Genomic DNA, 9,812 nt, shown 5'->3' on the forward strand with positions numbered 1-9,812 from the left:
TGTTCATTCATTCAACAAATTAAATCCATATCAAACAAACTAAGTCGAGCAAATGGAATGTTTACCAAAATAAGGCATTTTGTGAACTACAAAACCCTTGTGAATATTTGCTATTTTTAACTCCCATCTACGCTATGGTTGTCAGATATGGGGACAAAGTTCATCCATTTATAAAAAAAGCCTTATAAATCTCCAGAATAAATCTTTAAGAATAATTCACTTTCAACCTAACAGTTTTAGTTCTGACATACTATATAATCTTTCTAAAATTTTAAAGCTTGACGAACTTATCTACTTATCAAACTGTGTTTTTGTATGGGACATTGTCCACAATAATACGCCCAGCTGTTTCACTAGCTACTTTAAATTCACAAATGATATTCATAGTTATAAACTTAGGTCTGTATCTTATTGTAGTCTCTCTATGCCTTTAAAACAAACACATAAGTATGGTATAAAGTCAATCAAGTATCAATCAATTCACTGTTGGAACTCTCTTCCTGTTGAAACTAAAAAAATATTCTCTAAAAAGACAAATAGAAATGCCTTTATAACCCATGTAAAAAAGTTTATCCTCAATAAAAATAATCAATGAACTATCAGTTATGCAATCACCCCCAAGCTATTCTCTATAACTAAATTTTTAATATACTAAAAGTATAAAACTCATAAAATAAAAAATAAAAATAAAAATATAAAACCAAAAAATAGAAATAAAAATATAAAACTCATAAAAGAAAAATAAAAATATAAAACTCATAAAATAAAAATATAAAACTCAATAAAAATAAAGCATAAAAATATATAAATGTTCACTTAGTCACAACCAAATATCCTTATTTTCATCATCCTGTAAAATTTATATGGCTCTAAAATTTGTGGCATTGTTACTAAACCATGTAACATGTATTAAATAAACAATAAACTATTTTCTATGCAATCGTCCTGCTTAATTCTTTATAACAATTTTTTTTTTTTTTTTCTTTTTATTATACTTCAATGCATATACAATATTTCTATTTCCTTATAAAATAATATGCTTAAAAAATATATATGTATGTATATATATATATATATATATATATATATATATATATATATATATATATATATATATATATATATATATATATATATATATATATATATATATGTATATATATATGTATATATATATGTATATATATATATATATGTATATATATATATGTATATATATATATATATATATATATATATATATATATATATATATATATATATATATATATATATATATATATATATATATATATATATATATATATATATATATACAAATTAGTAGATTATTACTTTAAAAAAATTTTTCTTTTCACACAGTGATTCATCAATTAAAACTCATCAGAAATGCACTAAAGTAATACCGAGAATTTTTACCAAACTTGATACAGCAAGAGTTGCACCTGAAAATAAAATGTAGGTTTCGTCTTTAAATCTTAATGTATGTTTACTAGTTCCAAAGAAGACAGCTTCTGTATATTTGGATTAAGCAGTAGTCTTTTTTCATGAAACCATGTGGTGACTGCATTTACACATTGAACTATATCGTTAATGCAGGGTTTGTGATGAAGCAAGCGCGATCGCGCTCCGCTCGTAAAACGCGCCCGTCAACGGTATTTTCAAACGTTCTTGGCGCGATAAACAACGCTCGTTCAGCTTATAACGAGCATATAAACGCTCGTCCAATAGTTCGGGATTATTTTTTTATTTTCATAAAATATTCAACAAAGATTTTTATTAAAGATATTCTATTATCAAAGCACTGATATAAAATATAAAAAGCACTACGTCGTTCTCTTTTGCACTAACGTAATGAATAAGCAGTTTGAAGTCGTTAATAGTCACAAATTTCAATAATGGAATGTGCACGTGGAAACACAATGTGAATACAAAAATGCTCAAATAAAATAAGAACAGAAAATTAGAAAACCATTATAAGAGAATTGAAACAGCAGAGTATTTTTTTAATCTTGTGAAAATATCAATTAAGATTTATTTGATTTATAGTTTGTAATATTCCACACATCGTTTATAATAAAAATAAATATTAATAATAGAGTAACTTTTAAAATTAGTTTTTGTTGACAGTATAGGTTTTTTATTAACTATTATTTATTTTAACTCAAATTTAAAACAATTCTGTTGTTTAGAATGTTCGCAATCCAGGACATTCGAAAAGGAAACAAAGTAATGATGTCAATATTTATTAAATGGAAAGTTATTATTCTTATATATTATTATTTCAAATTATTCTTGTGTTATTTTTTTAAGATAAAAAAACGTAATTTGAAAAAGAAGTTTTAGAAAAAAATTAAATAATTAATTTGAATGAAAAATATCAAGAAATATAAAAACCATTAACCGTTAAAAAAGTTTACAGCGTAACATTTTAAAATACTTATATCAAAATAACGAGGCAAAACTAAGTCACTAAATTATACTTCAATACTAAATCAATAAGAAGTTGCGTTTTTGTTTAATATTATTTTTTTATAACATAAATAGTTAAAAATAAAATCGCGATCTGACAATATACAAGAAGTTTGGAAGTATAAAAGTCTACTTCGTTGAAGTAGTTTCATGAGTGTGATACTAATTGAAACATTTTTTGACGAAAGAATTATGTAACAAATAAAAAAAGATATAAAAAATAAAAAGCTTTTCATGAGCATCGCCTTCAGCAATTTTCATGATCGCGCTCGCCGACGTTATCTCGAGCGCACATAATCACGCTCGATGAAAACATATTCTAATTTTACGAGCGCGATGTAACACGCTTGACGATTATCTTCATCAAAAGCCCTGTCAATGTAGTATATACCTGGTACAATGGTAGTATACAGTTGAGTATCATCAGCATAATGACGGTAATTATATCCAAGCCTAACTATAATGCGATTTACAATATATATATATTTATATATATATATATATATATATATATATATATATATATATATATATATATATATATATATATATATATATAATATATATATATATATATATATATAATATATATATATATATATAAATATATATATATATATATATATATATATATATATATTATATATATATATATATATATATATATATATATATATATATATATATATATATATATATATTATATATATATATATATATATATATATATATATATATATATATATATATATATATATATATATATATATATATTCAATTACATGGTAACTGTGGTTGTTTTTTTTCGTTTAAGTGTTTTGAATATTTATTAAATAATTTACTGGTTTTATTATATAGAGAATAAGAAAAAGAAAAAGAAGAAAAGACACTCCGAAGTATAGACCATTAGTCTTTATAATTATAGCTTTTTTATAAAATTTTTAATCATACTTTGAAACAACATTTAACAGTCATTATTATTTTTGTTTTTTGTTAGAATATTAGTATTTATATAGCCATTTATAAAAGTTTTTTTTATTTGGGTTTGTAATGGAGCACTGCATATTTCTCTGTTTCTTTGTTACCAAATAAGCTCATTGCTTATTTAGTAACATACTCATAAGTCACATGAAAAAGCTGTTTACTATGGAGGCACTTTTACTTATTTTGATGTAAAAACGCGAATCACTTTTAAACGTAAATTACTTTACATGTCATATAAAATTATATAATTTACATACATTTAAAAGTAATTCGTTTCTTTTTTTTACATAACTTAAATAACATTTTAAAACATCAATGTAATTACTTAAGTTAAGTTTTTTCAAATGAGTAACTTATTTGAAAAAGTAATTTACTTTTACAAGTAAAAAGTTATTTGCATTTTTACTTTTACTTGCAAAAATAACTTTGAAAAGTAATTTTGGTTATAATTACTTTAAAGTTTACATCATAATGAAACTTACATTTTAAATGTAAAAAAAGTTATTTAAGAAGTAAACTTACGTAAATATAATATTTAAAAAACATAACACTTACTTTACAAAGTAAAATAAAACTACATCATAACAACAAATTACTTGTAAGTATAAAAGTAACTAATTAGCGAAAACAACTTACATAAAAGTAATTTAAAAAAAATGGTTATTTACAATTACACAAAAAAGTAAATTTTTACTTTGAAATTTTATACTTTTCTTTGTAAGTAAAATGTAAGTTATATTATCTACTTTCTCAAAGAACAATCATTTCATTTGGATTTAACATAAATTTTGAGATAGGTAGCGTATTCAAATTCATTGCCTGTTTGAGGGCACTTCTTGGTAATTTTGATGTATGTGGGCAGTGTTTGTGGTGGGCCATCGGGAAAGGATTTTTTTTTAACGTATATGATAAAGGGTAGCTCAATTATAATTAAGGGCAAATATATTCAACATGCCGGTATACCAGTAGTGTGCCCTGCCGCATTAGTGCTAATAGGGGCTGTTAAATAATCATTGATTTTTTATTTCTTTTTTTGTTGAGCAGATATAGGTTAGTGGCCATAAAGTAACTTTGGCAGGGGAGGAAGAAGGGGAAGGGGCATAATTTTTAAGCTATTTAAGTCAATGTTCGTTAGAACGCGCTATTTCTCCAGTTTTTTTTGTTTGTTTTTTATTGCTATTTGAATCAAGTATTTTGTTATGGTAATATGACGCAATATCATATTTATGGTATCCGCAAGGACATCGGCTGCTAAAACAGTTTTCAAAGAATTATAGGGGAAGGTTGCGTAAAGCGTGTACACGAAATAAATGTGAAAATAGAAAAACAACGAAAAAAAGTACTCCTCAATTTTTATTTCGAACCAAGTAATGATTTAATACAATAATATAAGAAGATCAAACATTAAAAAAAATTAATTATTTGTGTGGGAATCTAATAAAATTTCGAGCTTTTGCTTTAGTGGTACCCATAATTACCATAAGCTATCGCACAGAATAAGAATCAAAACTATTTGATGCTTTTTTAAATGATCTTAATATTAAACATTAATATCATTAATGTTTCTGCAAAGCTTTTTTGTTTTTTTTTCATTTTTTTTTTTTATAGTAGCCCAGTACTCTTCAATAACTCTCAATTCTGGGCAGTTTGGAGGATTTTCTGTTTTAGGCGCAAATTTCACATTATTCTTTTTATACCATTCTATAGCTAGTTTACAATAATGAATTGAAGCTAAATCAGGCCAGAGCACAGGTCTGTTATTATGTGATTTAATGAGAGGTAAAAGGCATTTTTGTAAACATTCTTTAGCATATATTTGACTAGAAAGTCTGGACTGAGTAATATAAGGTACTAATTTTTTGCCACAACTGCAAATTACTTGCCAAGTCAAAGCTTTTTTTGCGAACTTGTCATGCTTTGTGTATTTAAATTTCTGATCTGCTTTTCCTCTAAATTTGGCAATATAATAAACAGCACGAGGAATTTGTTGATGATCGTACTTGATATAAGTTTCATCGTCTTCAATAATACAGAAGTTTTTAGAAATGAAATTGTAATACAACTTTCTGCCGCGGGTTCTTGCACTTTTTCGTTGAGTTTCAGAACGGTAGGGCACTTTTTGTGCTTTGAAAGAATGAAAACTATGTTTGTTATTAACTTTTGCAATAAAACTATGAGAAAATCCATATATTTTTGCGGGTTCCGTAATAGTCTGGTCGCTACATGTAAAAAGAAAAAGGAAAACTAAACATTTTGAGTGGACATTTTAATTTTTATATAGATTTGTTCCTTGTAACTTAAGAAGTTTAAAAATTTTTACGTGCCACTTGGAAACTGCTTATAACTTTAGTTAGAGACAAAAATAAATGCAACTTATTCAAAGGAATTCAAGTATAAATTATCCGCCATGTTGTTTACAAATCGAATACCGCAAAGCATTGATTTAGTTTTTACAAATTATTAACAGGGGGTTGATAAAATGTAAAATTAAATTTTTCAAATATAATTATTCAAGTATATTTAATCAAAATTTCATAAACCTTTTTCAAAAAAAATTTTATCATAATTGTTTTTTAATATTGTATTAAAATAACAAAATAGTTGTAATTTAATGAATCTAAAAAAGAAAATTTGTTCCCGTTATTTGTTTATTTAAAAAAATGTTTACTTTTCAAAAACTATTTACTAAAAAAAACGTGTTTTATTTATTTTTATTTATTATATTAAAGTAAATAATGGCGGGTAGCAAAAAAAACACAGCATCTTAATCTAGTGCCTAGAAAAGAATTTAAAAATGCTTGCATACTTCATCAAGGAGAAGTTGCCCATAATAATAAAACTGTGGGGTTTTACTGAAAATGCGCTTGCGAAAGAGAAGAATGCTTGGTAAGTCACTAACTAAATGTCCAACTCAATTTATTTCTTTATATATGCCTAAAACCATGGTACGGAAAAAACAATAAATAGCATGGATTTGATAATATTTTTTATAGTCAAATTCGAAATGACTTTAAAATCATAAACATTCTATTTGATACGTGCCCAACAACTCTCTTGTTCCATCAAAGATGTTACGATAAGTATGTATATATAAAAACATTAAACATTCTACAACATCGGAAAAGTAGAGCAGAAAAAGTCAACGAGAATGTAGGCGTCAAGAATGTATCCTCATCTAAGCGCAGAATCTCAGCTCGGAAGAGAGATAGATCAGGTAAATTGAAAAACCTTTGGGTGGGAATTGCAAAGCATATAATATTACCCTCAGTTTTCACGTTTTTCATTGTTTTATATACTTCTTCAAAGTTAAAATAGTTCCCTTGTTTTAGGAAAAATTATTGCGGATGAAGAATGTTGCATTTGCTATTGCAAAAAGATTAATGAAGATAGGAACGGATATGAAACGCCTACAAAATGCGTAACGGAAAGTGCAGCAAACGTGTTAAAAGAAAACGCTGTAAGTAAAGCTGACAACCCACGACTCATGGCTAGTATATCAGGCACAGAATGGCAACCTATAATTTCCTTAGAGTTATATTATCATCGGTCTTGTTACCTTAAATATACAAGACCCCAAAAAACTCCTTTTATTACAACAGAAGATGCAATTATGCGTTTGCTCTTCGACTATGTGAAAGAACACGTATTAGACAACTTAGAGATTATTCATACAAGTAAGCTACTTAAATTTTACAGAGAAAACTGCACAGATAGAACAAAGATTCCAGATAGAAGGACTTTACAGGATGCTGTAGTTGCAGAATTTGGCGGGTCTGTTCAGTTGTGGTCACCAAAATACGGCTATTCTTTCTTATGTAACGATACTATTGAGAAGGAAAAAAACATTGAAGTTTTTTTAAAAACAATTGAGAATCTAGAAAAAAAGAATAATCCAAAACCGATTGAACAGCTTATCGATCATGTTGCAAAAGAGATTCGCAGCGAGGTTTTGTCTATGAAAAAAACATACTTTAAATGGCCTCCTAATGAAGACGAATTACTAAAAGTTAAAACTGAAATTCCACCTCTTCTGCATCAACTTTTTGCAAAAATTCTATTTTGTGCTAGAGTTAGTAAAAGTGGAATTGTCAAAATAAACTCTCTTTGTGAAGATGTTATTTATAACGTAACAAACGGCCATCATCGATGCTCTAAACACGTGTAAGTACCAAACGAAAAACTGGATCAAAAGAGTTAGTGAAATGGCTAAGTAAATTAGGACATGGAGTTTCTTATTATGAAGTAAATTATTTAGAAACATTTCTTGCACAACATGCAATGCAAAATCAAATTTTTAAAAGTTTTTGTCCATCTGTTTTCCAGCCCTCAAAATTTGTGACCTTCGTTTCGGACAACAACGACATAAATCCTAAAACTTTAAATGGAACTTCTATGCACGTCACAAATGGTATTGTCATTCAGTTACAAAATATTGGTCAAGTACACAAAAACGAGGTTAACGAAATAATTTCAAGAAAAAGAGAAAGATCTTTTAAAGCAATTGAGAAAGATTTGCCTCTGTACGAAGATCATTAGAGACAAATCCCAATATTCCAGAACCCAACGGATATGGATGGCGAAAAATTGGCGATCAACTTGAGGTTGAATGGATGCTCATTCCACCTGCTCCAGAAGACGTTTTGCAGTTAATTTCTTGTGCGTGTAAAAAGTCAAAATGTGAAACACTGGTTTGTCTTTGTCAATCGCATGGATTGATTTGTACAGATTTGTGCAACTGTTCGTCTTGTGAAAACACAGATGATTGGGACGACACTTTAACAGAATATTATTCGACTGATTCCGATGCAAGTTCAGGATTTTCTGAAACTGATTTAATATTTATTTATGATATATATATATATATATATATATATATATATATATATATATATATATATATATATATAGACACACACACACCCACCCGCAGGCAAAAAAACCGAAAATGTGTTTATCCTTGATGTAAATAAAGCCATTAATTAAGAACTTCGACCCTTGTAATATTTTCCCTTTTAAAAATCTGTTCACGAAATTCTTTTTGGTTATTTTTTTTTTCTTTCACGAAATTTGGAAAAGTTATTAGCGTGACGTCACCAGTACCAAGTAAGGGCTCAAATTTGACCTTTTAAGCACTTTTAGAATCGCTCGTAAGTTTTCCTCAAGATTTTATTATTTATTATAAGGTTTTCTCAAGAGGTTATCTAACGTTTGACGTAAATATATATTTTTTAGTTTGATTTAAAAAAAAATATATCAGCATGACGTCATCAGTACCAAATAAGGGCCCAAATTTGACCATTTAAGCACTTTCAGAAAAGCACTTAAAGTTTTTCTCATTCAAGATATCAACCTTAAACTATTTAAGTAGTTTTTGTAATGTCCACTTCATTTCCAAGAAAAAGTTACACGTAGCGTCCAGACTATAAGTGAAAGGTTTGGGTTATTCTTAAAACAGCTAACCAGTTTTCTAACTAGTTTTATATCTTTAAAACTTTCTTTTCTTCCACCACCAAATTTGCGTTTGATCGATTTTGTTTGAGAAAAACGTTGAATAACACGACTAACGGTGTATGGATGTATTTGCAACGATTTTGCTACCGAATTGTAGCTACTATTTGGATTTTGTAAATATTTGTGCATAATTTTTTCTCTTACGTCTTCTTCTTTTGTCATTTTTAAAACTAATTTCAAGTTAAATCCAAAAACTATTATATTTTTTTGAAACTACAAGTTGTAAACAAAATACGAAACAATTAAAAAGATTTTAATACAACGCGCTTATTCTTTCACATTTATGTTAAGCGTTTGTTTTTTTGCAGCCGAAATATTAAAATAATTATATTTATTTTTGCAGATAATCATAATTTAATCTTTTTTCTTAAAGAATATAAATGAATAGTTCATTTATAAAAAAAAATCTTTATACCAAAAGTTGCGTTCTTTTTAGTACACGCAATCATCTCCATCTTAGGTAAACAGTTTCCTAAGATGAGCTTTTTTTAATGAAACTAAAAATAACAAAAAAATCTTAAAGGACTATACTTAAGTAAAAAGAATATAATCTCAACCATAGAAGTGACGCCAATTGTGTTTATTTTAGATCCCAATGATCAAAACTCACGTTTATAAATATTTTGATAAATGGCATGAACTTCCAATTAAATGCTCATCCGCGGTTCTATGTGATAAGATCGTAAGGGTTCGACCATAAAGTACGTACGCAAAAAATTTGGAAATTTTACCCCCTCACTTTTTCCATGCCTACTTTATGTCCCCACCCCTCAACTTTTAAAAAGTACGTACGTCTCTCAAATACCCCCACCCCCACCCCTCAACTTTTTTTTCTTAATAAAAAA

General features: G+C 27.1%; 1 protein-coding gene across 6 annotated transcripts in view; it reads right to left on the reverse strand.

Annotated features, from left to right (window-relative positions):
• LOC136075023 (uncharacterized) overlaps positions 1 to 1,719 on the reverse strand; it is a 49,821-nt gene extending 48,102 nt beyond the window's left edge. The window contains exon 1 of one of the 6 annotated variants that reach the window (XM_065787236.1): positions 1,446 to 1,716. The gene's annotated coding sequence lies outside the window, so the exon portion shown is untranslated. Of the gene's footprint in view, positions 1 to 1,406 lie in introns of all 6 variants that reach the window. The other 5 variants (XM_065787235.1, XM_065787234.1, XM_065787239.1 and 2 more) reach the window with 5 other exon arrangements.
• Positions 1,720 to 9,812: the final 8,093 nt, after the last annotated feature.

Source organism: Hydra vulgaris, chromosome 01, assembly GCF_038396675.1.
Source record: "Hydra vulgaris chromosome 01, alternate assembly HydraT2T_AEP".
NCBI lineage: Eukaryota > Metazoa > Cnidaria > Hydrozoa > Anthoathecata > Hydridae > Hydra > Hydra vulgaris.